The 17,663-nt window shown below is 45.7% G+C and overlaps 1 protein-coding gene across 2 annotated transcripts in view; it reads right to left on the reverse strand.

Annotated features, from left to right (window-relative positions):
• Nucleotides 1–17,663, reverse strand: part of ZBTB46 (zinc finger and BTB domain containing 46) — a 101,563-nt gene that overhangs the window by 40,073 nt on the left and 43,827 nt on the right. The gene's annotated exons all lie outside the window — the stretch shown is intronic.

Raw genomic sequence — 17,663 nt, forward strand, 5'->3', positions numbered from 1 at the left:
GGGGATTCCTCGCTCCGGTGGGGAATGTGAGAGCAGTGTGTGGGAGTACGGGGAAAGGGGGAGGTGGGGGTTGGGATGGGATAGATGGAGTCTGTGGGATGGGAGCTTCTCTCTGTAACAGGAATGTGGAAGGGCGAGGGGGGTTCAATGTTTATATTTTCTAGGATCAGTGCTATTGTCTATCTTTTAGCTTAAGGGCGGCTATAGCAGATAATGGTGACATGACATGTGCCTGTACTGAAACTGATCAACGCCGTCACCGTCGAGAACCTTTGCAATTTGCTGTCCCATCTCTGTGGAAGTTATGGCGATGCGCTGTATACGTGTGTTACGAATCTGTATTTCCGTTCCTTGCTAGCTGCACCCAAAAACAATACACAAATGCCAATTCCCTGTGCATTGTGGTGGGCTGAGTGTTAAGCTATAGGGCCTATTTTTTTTTTTGCTGTTGTTGCCTTGAGTTGCATCTACAGCCCATTACAAATGAATGAACTCGCCTCAACGGATGAAAACATGTTATTTTAAAAGCACCGCGTTGTGCGGCAATGTGCCCCCAACCCAGATTGTTTTTTTTTTTTCAATACCACAAACAGGTTGACCAACCCAAGCGATGAGCTGAAGAACACAGGGCAACTGCTACCAAGTGCAAGGAAACCAAGAGCTTCCAAAATGTTCCCGAGCAATCAAAGTCAGGCAGGGGTTCCATATCTGATGGGAATGCTCCCGACTTCGGTGTTTCTGCAATAAAAGGTTTTGCCCTCCTTAGGCGGGTGACCGCAGTCTCTATTTTGCAATCTCCGAGTGAGGCCTTGCTGAATAAACCACTTGAGAAAATGTCTCAAGCCATTCAACGATTGATATTCTTTATCCTCTTAGCGGCCAAGCTCACCATTGCTGGGTCTTGGAAGAAGCCTTCCCCTGTCTCTCAGGTACGGGCAGAAGCTATCGTGGCTCATGGCCCATGAGAAATTTGCCAGCAAATAAACAATTTGAAAAGGTCTGGAGTACAAGAGTACGTTATTTGAACATCGACCTATAACCTCCATCGTGTCTTGGGTAACCTCGCCATTCATTTGTACCGTCCCTGGGATCTTCCTTTTCTCTTTTCTTGTTTTCTCTCTTTTCTTTCCCCTGCTTTGATCCTTTATATTGGATTGTTATGCGATTTAGCAATGCGGGTATTGTCCCCCAGTCCTATGGTGATCTCCTCAGTGAAATGCTTGTTGCACTTTGACCTTTAGAACCTTGTAGTGCTGCTTCAAGCCTGAGGTGTAATGTGTTTCCTCGCTAAAACTCAGGTGCTGCCATCAGGTTTCACACATTCAGAAATGCCAGTATAAAAGATGTAGTGTAGGGAGCCGCTCACCCAGCCCGATGAATGTCAGCATATGTGATGGCCTCATCTGACACAGCACCACTGGCCACACTCACTGACGCGTTTCACCCTACCCAAGTGAGATGCTTTAGGAGCAGCGTTGGCTTAGGCCATCACATATACCTACATGCGTTGGGCTGGGTGAGTGGCATCCCACACCTTTTATACTGGCATGTAGTGCCTTGTTTGACAAAGGATTTACAGAGTTTAGAATTTTTTTTTCCAGAACAATGCATAGGAAAGCATTGGTATAACACAGAAAACAACAGGGTGCACGGAGATGCAATGTGTTAGGAAATACATCACAGTAGGATGATGCAAAATGTTGCATGCCAACTGTATAATGCAAATCATGTAGTAACAGAAGCTTCATGACTAGCAAAAAAAAGTGGAGATATTAAGGAGTGCTCCATGCTTCCACCCATGGGCACCTCTATAAGGGCGGTAAGGGGGGGGGGGGGGGAGTGCTAGACAGCTCGTAAAAGCTCCTACCTTAGATTGTAAGCTCCTTGAGGGTAGGGACTGATGCAAATGTACAATGTATATGTAAAAGCGCTGTGTAAATTGACGGCGCTATACAAGTACCTTAAATAATAATAATACCGTAATAATAAAAGAAGCACAAAGAGAAAGCAGGAAGAAACAGTGAGTGCTTGAAGGAGGTGGAGAGGAAAAAAGAAGAGAAGGCTGAGGGAGAGGGGGAGTACTTGACTGGGGTGTAGGGTGTGGTGGATAGGGAAAAAGGGAGGGGGGGGTCAGGGTGTGGTCCCATGTGGGCCAGCAGCCGAAGTGCTGAAGGACGATGATAGAGAACATCAAACTGAAATCAAAGTTTAGGCGGCCGTTATAGGATATACAGGGTTTCCTAAACCTTTAGAAACTTAGCGTGAGAGTCTAAGTATAGCAGTGAGCTTCTCCTGGGGCCATGGTCCCCAATAGCCTTTGCTGAACCTCAGCAAAGTTGAGAAAAGGTTGTTTCCAGGCTGTGGCCAACATTTGGTGGCCCGCCAGGAACACAAATCCCACCAGCTTCCTTTGGGTAGCAGAGAGGGTCGGGTTTGTTTTAGGCAACAGGGCCTCCTAGGGGTTACAGGCTAGGGAAACGTTCAAGACTGACCTGATCATGGCGTATACCCATGTCCAGAACCGGGTTGCCTTGGGGCATGTCCACTAGATATGGAGAAGAGACATGTAACACTTTGAACCAGAAGGCTACCTCCTGGAGAACCCAAGTGTAGAGGTAATTTAGCTTACTGTGTTAGTGTATTGCTGAGCTATTATTATGGTCTTCACAGCTGTATATATAGTTTGTAGAGCCATCTCCTTTTCCTCCATCATTGTTTTTTGTATCTTACAGGGATATGTGTCTAGGTGGCGTTCAGACACGTTTAACACTGTTCCAACATCTAGGGAACTATAATCTTTCAATCAGAAATACCCAACCTCCCCCTTACCAGCCAGGTGCCATCACTTGTTAATAATTTAACGATAATCTGTTAAAATATTCTGATTGTATCCATGAGAATAAGGGGCAATTGTGTGCAATTTCTCAATATTTTTTGTGGAATTTTTAAGATGGATTCAAGAATAAAACACACAGATTGGAGGGTTTTCATTATTTTAAGATGTCTACACACAACACAATCGGATTGTACATTTACCATTGGATTTACAAAGACTGATGTGTGAGAACCTAAATCTAAACTATCCCATCAATGGGTATCCCATCAAGCAGGCCCTGACACCACATAGTTATTGGAAGATCTAAAGAAAATTGGCTTCATCTAAACGTTCTGAACTGATAGTACAGTATGAAATGATATTCTAATGCAAGTGATCATAATTTTGATTTCCAGCAAACACGTCGTCTGTGGCACTGCTGAAGGAGAATTTTTTTTTTTTTTTAATTGTCAGATCCTACATAAACACGGGCACTGGGTGATAATTACACGTTTTATAGATTTCTTGGTTGGTGTAAATATAATACCATACATTGTTGCTGTCATTACAATGGGATGTCTAGGTGCTCTTTGAACTATAACAAAGTGAGAGCTCTGTATAGACAGGCGATGATCCCCACCCCCTCCTCTCACCTAATGTATTCAGTGGTGGTAGTGATACCTGAGAGAGCCTAAACTGGTATTAACCTGGGGAGGGGGGCTTAAAGGGTCACAGGGCAGCGACTCTATGCTCATTACCGCTGTAGGCCTCTGGCACACCCCGAAACGACAGCAACTGACCTAATGGATGGTGCAAGGTGATGGACATCTAGGAAGAGCTGCTATTCTTATAGATCAGTTTTCAAGTGGGGGTTGGGAGGGGGTAATAGAGAGAGAGAGAGAGAAGGGGAGAGAGAGAGAGAAGGGAGAGAGAGAGAGAAGGGGGAGAGAGAGAGAGAAGGGGAGAGAGAGAGAGAAGGGGAGAGGAGAGAGAGAGAGAGAGAGAGAAGGGGAGAGAGAGAGAGAAGGGAGAGAGAGAGAGAGAAGGGGAGAGAGAGAGAGAAGGGGGGAGAGAGAGAGAAGGGGAGAGAGAGAGAGAGAGAGAGAGAGAGAGAGAAGGGTAGAGAGAGAAGGGGGAGAGAGAGAGAAAGATAGAGAGAGAGGGGAGGGAGGGAGAGAGAGAGAGAGAGAGAGAGAAGGGGAGAGAGAGAAGGAGAGAGAGAGAGAGAAGGAGAGAGAGAGAGAAGGGGAGAGAGAGAGAGAGAGAGGGGGGAGAAAGAGAGAGAGAAGGAGGAGAGAGAGAGAGAGAGAGAGAGAAGGGGGAGAGAGAGGGAGAGAAGGGGGAGAGAGAGAGAGAAGGGGGAGAGAGAGGGAGAGAATGGGGAGAGAGAGGGAGAGAAGGGGAGAGAGAAAGAGAGAAGAGGAGAGGGAAGGAGAGAGAGAGGGAAGGAGAGAGAAAGAGGGAAGGAGAGAGAGAGAAGGAAGGGGAGAGAGAGAGAGAGACGAAGAGAGAGAGAGACGTAAGGAAGAAAGAGAGAGAGAAGGAGAGAGAGAGAGGAGAAAGAGAGAAGAAGGAGAAAGAGAGAAGGAAGGAGAAAGAGAGAAGGAAGGAGAAAGAGAGACGGAAGGAGAAAGAGAGACGGAAGGAGAAAGAGAGACGGAAGGAGAGAGAGGAGGAAGAAGAGAGAGCACGAGAGAGGAGGAGAAGAGAGAGCGTGAGAGAGGAGGAAGAAGAGAGAGCGCGCGTGGGAGAGCGAGAGAAGGGGGGAGATAGAGAGAGAGAGAAGGGGAGAGAGAGAGAGAGAAGGAGAAAAAGAGAAAAAAAGAAAAGAAGGATGAAGAGGAGAGAGACATATGAGGGAAGGATGGAGAGGAGAAAAAGAGAGAAAGAGAATAAAGAAAGGATGGAGAGAGAAGAGAGACAAAAGAAATTAAGAATGGAGAGGAGAGAGAAAGGATGGATGAAGAGAACAAGAGAGAGGAAGAAAGAGAAGAAAGAAAGGATAGAGAAAGAAATAGAATGGAAAAAAAGAGGAATAAGAAAGCAAGAGACAAAAAAAAGAGAGATATGTGGGAAAGAAGGAACAAAAAAGAGTGGAGAGAAAAATAAAAAGAGGGAGAGAAAATAAAAAGGGAGAACAAAGACAGAGGAAGGGAGACAAAATGAAAAGGTAATTAGAAAAAGAGAGCAAGAGCGAAAATGAAAAGGGGAGAGAAGGAGAAAGCAGAGAAAGGAGAAAAGAAAGCCGGAGTAATAGATTAAGGATAATAAAGGGAGGACAGAATTGCACGCTTGGAAAGCGTTCTCTCCCTCTTCATGCAGCCACACAGCACTTGGACACAGATTGGCTGAACAGATTTTACAAGCACACCATGGCAAATATGACTGCATTAAATGAGATTTTTCTTTTTTTTTTTTGGACTGGGGTGCCTTTTAAGTATTAAAGAGGGAAAAGCAGGGCAGGATATATAGGGCAGCAACGACAAGAAAATTAGGACAAGTTACACTATTATTTGAAGAGTGGAATGGATCGTCTGTGTCCTGGAACCATTGATAACATCCTCCACCCCCACCGGAGCTGGCTGTACAGGAAGCCACATGGAGGGGGGTAATTATTATTACACACACAAGGGACCTGGTGTCCTGGTTACACGGCTTCTGCTGGTCACAGAATCGTCCGCGACGCCCTCAGTCGTCCTGGTTTCCCCATCACTAGATTAGACAGGAGAGAGAAGTCTGATCTAGTTATCTGTGGCTAATTATCTATCTTGAGGGGGCCAAGACTGGGCTGTAGGTGGAAGATAGTGCCCGACTGACAGACCCCCCGTCGACCAGATATATTGACTGCAGCTGGCACAATTTTACCACGCCTTTACCCATGAACCCGCTCAGCTGCCGTATATATATTGGTGTGATTTGTAGGATTGCAAAATGATCATCTACAGTGTTTTTATTTTTTTTGAAGCACAATGCCAAAAGCAGAATAAGAAACCCACTACGAAGGCTGATGGGCAACCAATCAATGGCAACGGAGAACACAAACTTGTCTGGCTATGCATTCAAAGTGCTTTCCAGATGAAAATCTCTACAGAAAATTAGGAAAAAATGTTTTGCCAAATCAGGAAGTTCATCTTCAATGTTCGAAAACGTGAGCCAACACTAGGCATTTCTAAGGCTCTGGAGTGCTAGTTATTTTGGGTGTTCACCTCTACACAACCCAACAGAGAGAACTTCATCCCTCTTTTCTTCATTTTTCCACTGGGTTCTCCTCATTAAGGCCTCTGTCACACGGGCCGGATCTGTTTTTTCTCAGCAGGGGATCTGTCCATTGATCCCCTACTGAGCAGGAGTGGCTGGATGACAAGTCTGTGTCCGCTCAGACACGGACACAGCCCGCTCTGTGGGCAGCCGGATGTAAACGGATCAGCTGTCCATTTATACCCAACTGCCCTCCGATCTGATCTGGCAAAACGGAGGGTAAGACCCCTTTCACACGAGTGGACCGACTGGGTCTGTCTGTCAGTTTTTCAGACAGACCTGATTGAACCCTCCATTATTCTCTATGGAGCATCGGATGTAAACCGACATGTGTCTGTTTACACCCGCCAACATCCAATCTGACCTGCTAAAACAGACGGGTGAGGATCTGTTTCCCATCTGTCTATTGGATCGAATCAGGTGGCAGTTGGTTGTAAACGGACAGGCAGTCTGTTTACATCCAACTGCCCATAGAGAGAAGCGGGCTGTGTCTGTGTCCGCTCTGCATAAGTGGAGCAGACACAGACCAGCCATCCGCCTGCTTAGTGGGGATCAACAGACAAATTCCCCGCTGGGCAGGCGGACGTCTGGCAGGGTCTGCCCCATGTGAAGGGGGCCAAAGGAATACCCTTCTGGGATTTTTTTTGCCGGATCGGACCCAGAGGTAGCCAGGTGTAAACGAACACAAGTACGTTAACATCCGACTGCCCATAGAGAAAAATAGAGGGTCCGATTGGGTCCGGCTGAAAAATTGACAGCCAGATCCGACCAGACTTCCAGTGTGAAAGGGACCCAACATCCCCACACGCCCCTCAAATTCAGCACCCTCTACTGTTATCCCCTGCTGAACGCCATATCCTGTGCCAACCATCTTTCTTTGTTACTTCATCCAAAGGCAGGCTGGCTTGGCTGTCTCTTACTGGTTCTTGCAGCCAGCCTTCAAGGGGTGGCACATGCACAGTGTGGTGTAGATGGCCCGAAGCCTTCTGAGATGCATGACAAGAGTAAAGAGGATATATATATAATATATTTATACACACACACACACACACACACAGTGTGAATGGGGCTTTTTTTTTGCAGGATCGGACACGGAGGTAGCCGGGTGTAAACTGACACAAGCACTTTTACATCTGACTGTCTATAGAAGATAATGCAGGGTCCGATTGGGTCCGGGCTGAAGAAAGGACACACCCAGACCCGACCGGGCCTCCTGTGTGAAAAGGACCAAGAGGCTATATATTCACAGTATTACATAGCCTCATATATAGACATCTCTCTTTCTCTATACACACACACACATACACAGCATAGGAGGAGTATGCTATCTCTGGAGGGAAGAGTTGGCCACACAAGCTCTGAGAGGGAAGGTGTGAAGGAGGACAGATATGGAGCCTGGGATTGTTGGGTGTGGTTAGTAAAACACAACCTGCAACCCTCCTCTGACCTACATAATCCTGAATCTATTACAAGACTGTCAAATGTATTGTAGACCAACCTAAAGACCACAGTGCCACATAGCTGTACTGTAATGCAGGAGGTGTGCGTATGCTCTGAAACACACAGCCACTATATAAAGAATGGATAATGTGATCAAACATTTGAGATAACATCATATAGACATAACAAAGCCACTGGCTGAGCCAAAGTAATAAAAGAGGAGTATCACCAAACACATACTAATTAGCATTAACCACAATAAAAACATCACCGTTAAAGAAAAAAAAACACACACAAAAAAAAAAAACAGAAAAACGCAATAACGGTGCCCCCGCGCCACCAGATTCTCCATCAACTCCTACACGCTGGATAATTGCTCAAACAAGCCAGGTTGCCAGGAGGTTCTGCCTGGGGTAGTGAAACATACGAGAGCCGCGAGTCAGTCTTCTCCTCTAATCTAACTAGATTAATAGGCTCAGCCCCGAACTCAATGACTTTTTAATGATTTTCTAAAAAAGGGTCTAAAGTCCCTAGAGAAATTATAATCTCCAAGTTAAAGACACAATAACCTTGTTTTTTTTTTTTCTCCCTCCCAGATATCGTGGCATTTGCCAACGGAATTATTAAGGATGGAACTCTGCGAGCAGGGTTTCCATCATAACTGGCCACAGGATGTTCACCATGATGCAAAATTGGAAGAACCCAACTTTCCAATGGAATAACCAGATAATGATATCGCTATTTCCATAGTTGCTTCAACTCTTACTCCCACACTGTCAACCACTGTGCGAGGATTAAGTATGCATGGGATAAATTAAAACAGTCACTAAATTGGGCAAATTAAAATGTAGCCAAGAAAAAAAAAAAGGAGAGGTCATCTTCAGCGAAAACTGCGAATAGTAGATTAAGGAGCACACTCAGATACAGTTATATGGAAATCTTGAGTTTTCTGGTAAAAGTCGAACTTGGCTCTCCTTCCTATTAGTCCCTTTCATGTAATAGGAAGTTTCCCTGACTAACAGGAAGGCTTGGGAGGTGAGAGAGTGGGGTCAATTCAATGTAAAAGTCTAGGCATGCACTCTAAAGCGGAACTAAAGTTTGCAATACTCACCTTAGTTTCATCGCCAGCATCTTCTCCCTACTTCTTCTAGAGCTGGCCATAGATGGTTCGTATCTTGGTCCGTTCAGCAGGGGCCGACCCAGATTCGATCCATCTATGGGCAGGCTGAATGTACCCAAATCAATCCAACAATCAACTTGGGTACAACCAGCATGTCTGATTTCTAGTGTGCGATGATTGCCAACGGTATATAGCGGCTAGCAATGATTGTGTTCTCCTGGCAGGGACTGACTGTGTTGATGGGGGAAATCCCGTGGTTGCAGGAAAGAAAATCACATAATTTATGGCCTTTGGCTGTCTTTGGCTGTCTTCAGGGTCTTTGGCTGTCTTCAGTGACCGGCGGGGCAATGAAGTGACTCCTGTGAATATGCATGGGAGTTCATTCCTTCCAGCACCTAGGTGCACAGCTCACTGTACATTCTAAAGAAGATTGAGAACAAGCAGGTAAGTTTGTTTTAGGAACAAAAACATACCCCAGCTCCACTGCTTTGTTCAATGTTCCAGGGCTGGAGACCGGTGCTCTGGCTGGGATATTCAACTCCGAACATACAAAATCCATAGCAAATACAGCCGGCCACTCAAACTGTTGAAGAGGATTCTTTATTGACTACATATATAATAAGACAGTGTAAAAGCTCCTAGCGCATTTCGGCTAATACAGCCTTCTTCATAGCTATATCTAGAATCTAAGGTCCCTATCTCACATACTGTGCTAGGGCCAATTTAGACAGGAGCCGATTACCCTAGCACCAGGTTTTTGGAATGTGGGAGGAAAACAAGATTACCTGGAGGTGACCTACGAATGTACAGGTAGAACATGCAAACAACATGCAAACTGCCTGCAGGTAGTAGTGTCATGGTTGGGGTGCAAGCCAATGATCGGAGTGTTGCAGGGCAGAATTACTAACCACTTTGTCTAATTCCTGCTGAATGGGACAAAATTCCAGCCACAGACGGTCCTGCAACTACCTCACAGTTCAACAAAAGTCGATTAAAAAAAAATTAAAAATGATGAAGCTGATTGGAAAGTTATCAACCGAACAGTGACTGCATCCTATTGGCAGTGCCACTGTGTTCAGGCAGCCATGGGTGTTACCGATTCTTAATACAGCCGGCGGTGGAGATTCCTCCATCCACATTGTTTAACGTAGATCAGGATTTCTCAACCAGGGTTGGTGGAACTTTAGGGTTTCTCCAGGAGGTTGCTAGGAGTTCCTTGAGCAATCAGCAATTTCTTCCTCTCAGATTCTCAAGTTCCCACTGACGCCACTGATCTTTTTAGCTATCTGTAAGGGGGTAATTCTTCCCAATGACCAGAAGTGTAAGGAACCTTCTTCCCACTGACCATCACACTAATGTATCAGGAGTTGTAAACATCATCATTTTTAGTAGGGGTTCCCTGAGACCGGAAAGATATTTCAAGGGTTCCTATGTGTTGAAAGGGTTGAGAAAGGCTGACGTACATGGAGAAAATCAACCAAATTCCTCTTGTTCAGCTCGTGGGCTGAACAAGGGAAAATCAACCGATGTATGGCAAGCTTCAGTCTGCCCTCTCATGTCTATGGACTTTACAGTTTACAGTCTTACTACATATCGGTTTTACTCTAAACTTAAAACATGAAGCGAAGAGGTCTAAAAAGTCCTGTATTTGCTCAAGGCTTTAGCCCAATTTGATCAATTTTAGAACAATGGCTTTCGCCCTCTGGATCGGAGCCCGTTAATGGCGGCTGGCTTTGTATTCAGATAAGGCAGGTTACAATGACAATCAGCAGAAAAATCACTAACAAGCCTTTGCAGGGCTGAAAAGCGTGTGGAGGAGGATTAGGGAGCCAGAGTGACATGGAAGCCCAGTAATTGGGGGCAGATCAGTCTCAAGACTTGTATACCTCATTTTCTCGGGCTGTCTGGAAGGATGCATGCGGGGGGGGGGGGGGGGGGGGGGGGGCGTTCCTCACACTGTGCAGAGCCTGAACCAAGACCCCCTTGTCTGACATCTCCTTTATCTGCTGTACGGGTATCAGTGCCGCTCTTCTCAGTGACCGCGGGAGGAAATGCTATGCAAACTTAACAGCCAATTAGACTTTTTATCGAAAAAAGAAAGCCAAACAGCTGTGTATTTGAAACATATCTATGTTAGCTATTTTCCCTGTCACAACATTTGTGAGTCTGTTCAGCCAGTTTCGTGACCCCAACCCCCCACCCCCCTCACTACCACGTAGCAAAGATCTCTGTGCCAATCACTTGCTAATTGGACCACAACTAAGAATCCTTATAGTGCTGACCACATCATTCAAAGGTTCAGCAGTCCCCCACCTCTTCAGCAGAGATCATGTGACCAACCACTTAGGTTTGTGACCATGTGGTCAGCACTGATGGGGACTTGCAGTCAGCCCCGGGACAAGGGGGTGGGCAGGAAGGACAAGTGCCCTGGGTGTGGTGAAGCAAGGGGGCAAAGAACAGATGCACACCCATTCTACGGTATGCATTAACAGTAGGGGAGGGGGTGCAATTGTGGATTCTTGCCCTGGGTGCTGGTTCAGCACTCCACTACCTCTTCAGCAGAGATCATGTGACCAAAAACGTAGGTTTGCGATCATGTGCTCACCACTGACGGGGACTTGCAGTCAGGGCCAGGACAAGGGGTGGGCAGGAAGCGCAACTGCCCTGGGTGCGGTGAAGCAAAGGGGCAAAGAATAGTTGCAGGGTGGTACACACATTCTACAGTATGTATTAACAATAGGGGAGGGGGCGCAACTTTGGATTCTTGCCCTGGGGGCTGGTTCAGCACTCCACTACCTCTTCAGCAGAGATCATGTGATCAAACACTTAGGTTTGTGATCATGTGGTCATCACTGATGGGGACTTGCAGTCAGGGTCAGGACAGGGGGTGGGCAGGAAGGGCAACTGCCATGGGTGCGGTGAAGCAAGGGGGCAAAGAATAGATGCAGGGTGGTACACCCATTCTACAGTATGTAGGGGAGGGGCACAATTCTGGATCCTTTCCCTGGGCGTTGAACTACCCTGTCCCAGTACTGCTTGTAGTGGCGTTTACCCCAGGTAGGTAAATTAGAACACCTCTTCTATTAATTCATATATGTCTATGCCAAAAATACTGATAATTTAGCGTTATGTTAAAGTAGAACACTGGCCAAACATAACAAGGTTTTAACCCATTAAAAAAAAATTTAAAAAAATATGAAGGCATGGCGCAAGTCAATCGGTGAAGCAAAATGAATGCTGGACAACTGAACTAAGCTTTCTGGTGGAAACCCCAAAACATCAAACGACTTTCAAAGTCAGCCCTCAACAACCCCCCTCCACTATGGCCTTCAGTAAATTCCATCACGTGTCTGGATTTTGTGGCCTGACCCCGCAGCCGCCTATACCTCCACTTACTCCCCACCCTCCGAAACAAGCCCTGGTTAACAGCTTAATCCGGGGATTTCACTGCATTACCTTAACGAGATCCTGGAAGAGGTATTTCTCTAACTAGCCCTGCAGTCAGGTATCGTAATATGTGAAGCTTAAGACGAAGGCTTCTGGGTTTCCATGGCAACCCAAGGCCTAGAACTGCAAGGTCGCGGTGACTCAAGGCCGAACGCCAAGTGCCGCCCGCCAACGGATCCACAAGGACGCCGATGACTGATCAAAGCTCGCCTAACTGGGAATTGCAACAAAATAGTGGTTAACTACCACAGAACAGTTTAAAAGATATAATTTTAAATAAAAAAGAACTGATGTTGGGCTCTACTTGTTCCATTATCTACTAATGGAGACAGGCTGGTGTGGACCATACCATGTCTGTTCTGGTCATTCTTCAAACCCCCCCCCTTGTCTCATGTCATTAATGGTTCTATCTGCTTTTAATGCAACTGACCGCACAATGGGGTTGGTTTACGAAAACTGTAGAGTGCAAGATCTGGTGAAGCTGTGCATGGCAGCCAATCAGCTTCTAACTTCAGCTTGTTCCATTAAGCTTTGACATTAAACCTGGAAGCCGACTGGTTACCATGCAGAGTTGCACCAGAATTTACACTCTCCAGTTTTAGTAAATCAACCCCAATGCATAACTACAACCCAGATCACCTCCAAATGTTGTCTGCTAGCCCAGCGTTTCTTAACTCCAGTCCTCAAGGTGCCCCAACAAGTCATGTTTTCAGGCTTTCCATTATTTTCCACAGGTGATTTGATCAGTTTCACTGCCTTACCAAAGCCGTTTCATCTGAGAGAAATCCTGAAAACATGACCTGTTGGGGCACCTTAAGGACTGGAGTTGAGAAACACTGAGCTAGCCTGTATATGTAAGTTTCTTAGTTAAAGAAACTCTGTCACCAACTTAAAGAACTGCAGGTAAAAATCTGTATTTTAAAATGCTTACTTGTTTTGCTTTCCCATAAATGATTTTATTATTGATTTGAAATTTGCCCCTTGAACTTGTTAGGGAACTAACACTCCAGGAACAGTGAAACCCCCTAACACAGCCCCCCCTCCCTCTTTGCACGTTGTGGTTTTCTCCTCTTCTGGGAGTGTCCAATTGTTAGCTGTGCTGGCCTAGCTCCTCTGCCTCTTCCTTTACACTACCACTCTCATGCAACCTTTTAGGTAGAAACTGAGGAAGGAGTGATGGAGAGTAGTATTGAGTCTGTGAGGACTACTGACATCACACCCAAGATGGCGGCATCCAGGGGGCAGTCTCAAGCCTTTTGGGTGTCTACAAAAAGGGAGACTTTTATAGGTAAATAAGAAGAATAAAATGTTAAACTGTAAATATAATCTTATGGGAAAACATTTTCTTGAAGCAAATGGTCTGGCGACAGGGTTTCTTTATCGGCCACTGACCAAGGTGTCCTAGGGTACAAGGAGACCTCTGATGAGCACCTCAGTGTACATTCTCACCACCCCTTGTTGCTGAAATGAATGAATTCCTGTGTGCAAGTGTGGGATTTATCTCATTCTGACCCAACCAATCCAGAAGATCCTGAACCTGGAAGAGGACCGGGGGGGGGGGGGATGTTGGCACTGCGGAGGAAGATTAAGTTCTGCTTTAAGGTCGGGTTCACACTATTTGAGGAGCAGCTCACAGGAGAGGTCCGGTGCATCCCTCTTCTCCTATTCAGGTGTGAATCAGACCCAAATTTTTGCCTCAATTCGGACCTGAAATGGAGCCAAAAGACTCACAGGACCCTTTTCCAGTGCGGATCGCGGGCGCTCTGGAGATATGTGAACCGTCTTCCACTGACAGCTGGTCAGAGTCTCCTGTCATGCGAATTGGATACGAGGAAACCTGCTATGAACCACCGGCCAAAATGTAGATCAAAATTGTGGCTAGTATAGCTTCCCGAACGTGACTTTATATTAGCTTCCCCTAATCCCCGGCATGGTAGTACTCAGACAGAGAGGGAAGGCAAGCAAGGTTAGTCTACGAAGCTCCAACATTTCACACAGTGCTGTCAATCCAATGATCAGGAAAAGTGAGCAGAGAGATGACCTCATCAGTTTGATACTCCTTCATTATCCAGTTGGTGGTTGAAGGAGGGGGAAGGGGGGTTTATTGACCAAGCTGTATTGCTTAAAGCGGAACTAGACTCACTCAAATCAACATTAATTATTTTTAATCCTTAGGTCAGATGTACACTGAGTGTTTGTTCAACTCTCTGCACTTTCACTCCTGGCAGGAAAAAAAGCTGCGTATTGCACATGTATTTGAGCGTTAATGCATTCCATTGGCCAGACTATTCATTTATTCTGGTCATTGGGACGCTCAAAGGTGAGGGCCGATCACTCACATGCAGGGGCGGCCCGTCCATTAAGGGTGCACAAGTGCCGCGTAACAGTCCTTGTCAGTGCATTGGAGTCATGATTCATGAAAGGGTTACTAAACCCAGGAGCCTGTATTCCCTATATCTGGTCTCCCACAGTACACAGAACAAGGAAATGCAATTATTTTAGTAAATATAAACTGCTAAATAACTTTTCTCATCAGCAGTACATAGCAGTCTTGTGACTTCTATCAGTTCCTGGTTAAAGCTTGTAGGAGGAGGAGGAGTTTTCATTCTCCTCTGACTGACCTATGAGGCTGCATGACCCCTGACTGGGGGTTGACTGATATCGTTTTTCAGGGCCCATACAGATACAGATTTTTAGCCATTATCAGGTGCATTTAAAGTGGCTGTAAACCCCTTTGTCTTACTTTTATCTATAGGTATGCCTAGAATAACGCTTACCTATAGATAGGTTTAGGAGATATTTCACTTGTAGTGCGCCGATGTCGTCATCGGCGCATGCGCTGTGAAGAAACGGACCCCCGTGCCGTTTCTTCCCCCAGCGTGTGCCGTGACTGACAGCTCCCGTATGCATGCGCGGGAGTGACGTCACGCAGCTCCGGCCAGTCACAGAGCCGGAGTCCGCAGCCCCCGGAAGATGGACGCAGCCTGCACAGGGGACAGCGCGGGCTTCGTTTGCAGGTAAGTGTCATATAATGGGCTAGTTTGCGATGCATACTAGCCCATTATGCTTTTAATTTTCAGGCCTTGCGGGGAGCAAAAGAGGAAGTAAAACCCATCAGTGTTTACTTCCTCTTTAAAGTTTTGAAAAATCAACACAATTTCGACACAAATCTGGTATAAACCGAACGTGTTTCTTAAAAATTTAAATACTAAAAGTAAACAACTGGCAAAAATAAAGTGCTTGAAAAAAAATAACTTATTAAATGGCTTCACAAAAAACATAGAAAAATGGCATAAAAACCTATAAACTGCACACTGACTAATATACGGTATGTTTCTGGCCCATACCGATTATTTGAAAATTTGCGAATATCGGCCGCTCCAATAATCGGTCAACCACTACCCCCGACCCTCTGTCTGGACAGTACTGATTGGCCCTGTGCTGATCACATGCACCCTTCCAAGAAAAAAAAAAAAAAAACTAGCAAAACTAGAGCTGGGCGATTTTCTCGTCTAAAAACTCCTGCCCGCAGCTACTCAGGACTGGCGCGGTGTCAGCGCCGGTCCTGGTGAAAAAAAAAAAAAAAAAAAAAAAAACACTTAAAAATCAATTTGCTGAAAATTTGAATCAATTTGACCTCTCAACTCGATTCAAGATTCAAATCAATTTTTTCCCCAGCCCTAAGCAAAACACACCAAACTGAGCATGTGCAGAGTGCCCCCAAGGCTCTGTACTATCAGGAGATGGGTTGAGGACAGGATCAAACAGCCTTTTTATATAATGCAAAGGATTAACCCCTTAGGTTTCACAGTGATTATAACAAGCATGCTTTACGATTTTACTGTTATGGGTTTAGTAGCACTTTAATGTAAAGATTTTAATAAACTAAAGACGTTTTATCTGGTACATCGTCGGAGTGTGGTCAACCTTTTTTCCCTTTAATCGGATGCCGCAATCACGGATGGGACTGGCACCTGCTGATGTCCAGAGGGGCGGATGGTTCAAACAATCACCTGGAGCGGTTCATTTGTTGCTTTTAATGGGGGGGCTGCCCAACGCATCCAATCGTGGGAACACATGCTGCATCTAACCTGTGAATTCACCCTAAAAGTCCACATTTGTAACACCCAAGAATGTCTTAAGATGTGTAAAATGATAGAAAAGTACACAAAAGCTGACAGCCCATAAGAAAACAAACTGTCCCTGTATAAATGTAAAAAAAAAAAAGTGTGCCATCTTGTGTGTGTGTGTGTGTGTGTGTCTGGCGCTCGCTCTGACTCATTGTGATCTGGAGTTTATCTATCAGATTTTGTTGTGGTACAAGGCGGCCGACCCAGACATCGCGTCTAAACAAAACGCTAAAAACACGCCAGCTTGTCCGGGGCTTCAACCTTCGGGAGGAGATAAATTATGGGGAGAAGACTGTTATGGTGCATTTGCAAATTAGATGATCATCTGTAGGCAGAATTATAGACCAGAACATCCCATTCTCATCTTCCTAATTAAAATAAAGAATGTATATGCAATTTAAATCAGTTATTTAAAAATGAATGTTCCAAAACTGCTAAAGCCACACCTTTTAACAGGCCAATGCCAGGAGCTCAACTGGCCTATGAGACTCTAGGAATGGCTTGGTGTTCTGACCATGCATGGTAAAAACAACAAATGCCAACCCTTGCAGCTCCTTAAAACTTGCTCACCCTTTGCTTCTCCGCCACTCTGTTCAGCTGCAGAGGGGAAGTATATACCTTGTACTTTTTAGGTATGCGATTGGCTCACCTTCCTCCCACATGACAAGGCTGGTGCTTGGCTATTGGCTGTCCAGGGCACCCAGTGATGTCACACAGGGAAGGGGGTGTGAGTATGTCTAAGCTCAAACTCACAAACTGAAGCTTGAACAAGGTCTGGTATTTAGCTCAGACGCTGAATGGAGCAGTAGGAGAGCAAAAGGAAGGCAAGCATAAGCAGTTGCGGGGACTAGCATTAAAGTAAAACCGTTTTCTAGCCCTACATGGTCTGGTTCGCTTTAAGGTGTCACCCTCCCCAGAAGCACACTCCCAAATCATAATTTGGAGCTTACACAGGGCTAAGGACTTCCATCCTCAATGTAACAGCGCTGGGTGGCTAAGCAGCCAATCCCTATGCACTATCCACCCAGGGAAAGTAAGGTGGTGAGACAATGGGGGTTATTTACTAAAGGCAAGTCTACTGTGCACTTGGAAGTGCAGTCGCTGTAGATCTGAGGGGAGCATGCAAGGACAATTTAAAAAAACAGCATTTTTTGCTTGCACATGATTGGATGATAGAAATCAGCAGAGCTTCCCCTCATTTACATCACCAATCTTGTCTCCAAATATCACCCAAATCGTCCTCTCCGCTCTTCTCTAGACCTCCTACTCTCAAGCTCTCTCGTCTCCTCCTCTCATGCTCATCTCCAGGATTTCTCCAGAGCCTCTCCCATCCTCTGGAACTCGCTACCTCCACCTGTCTGGCTATCCCCTACTCTTGCTACCTTCAGGCGATCCCTGAAAACTCATCTCTTCAGGAAAGCCTATCACGTCTCCAACTAATCTGTTACCACCT

This window comes from Aquarana catesbeiana, linkage group LG12 (assembly GCF_042186555.1).
Source record: "Aquarana catesbeiana isolate 2022-GZ linkage group LG12, ASM4218655v1, whole genome shotgun sequence".
Classification (NCBI taxonomy): Eukaryota; Metazoa; Chordata; class Amphibia; order Anura; family Ranidae; genus Aquarana; species Aquarana catesbeiana.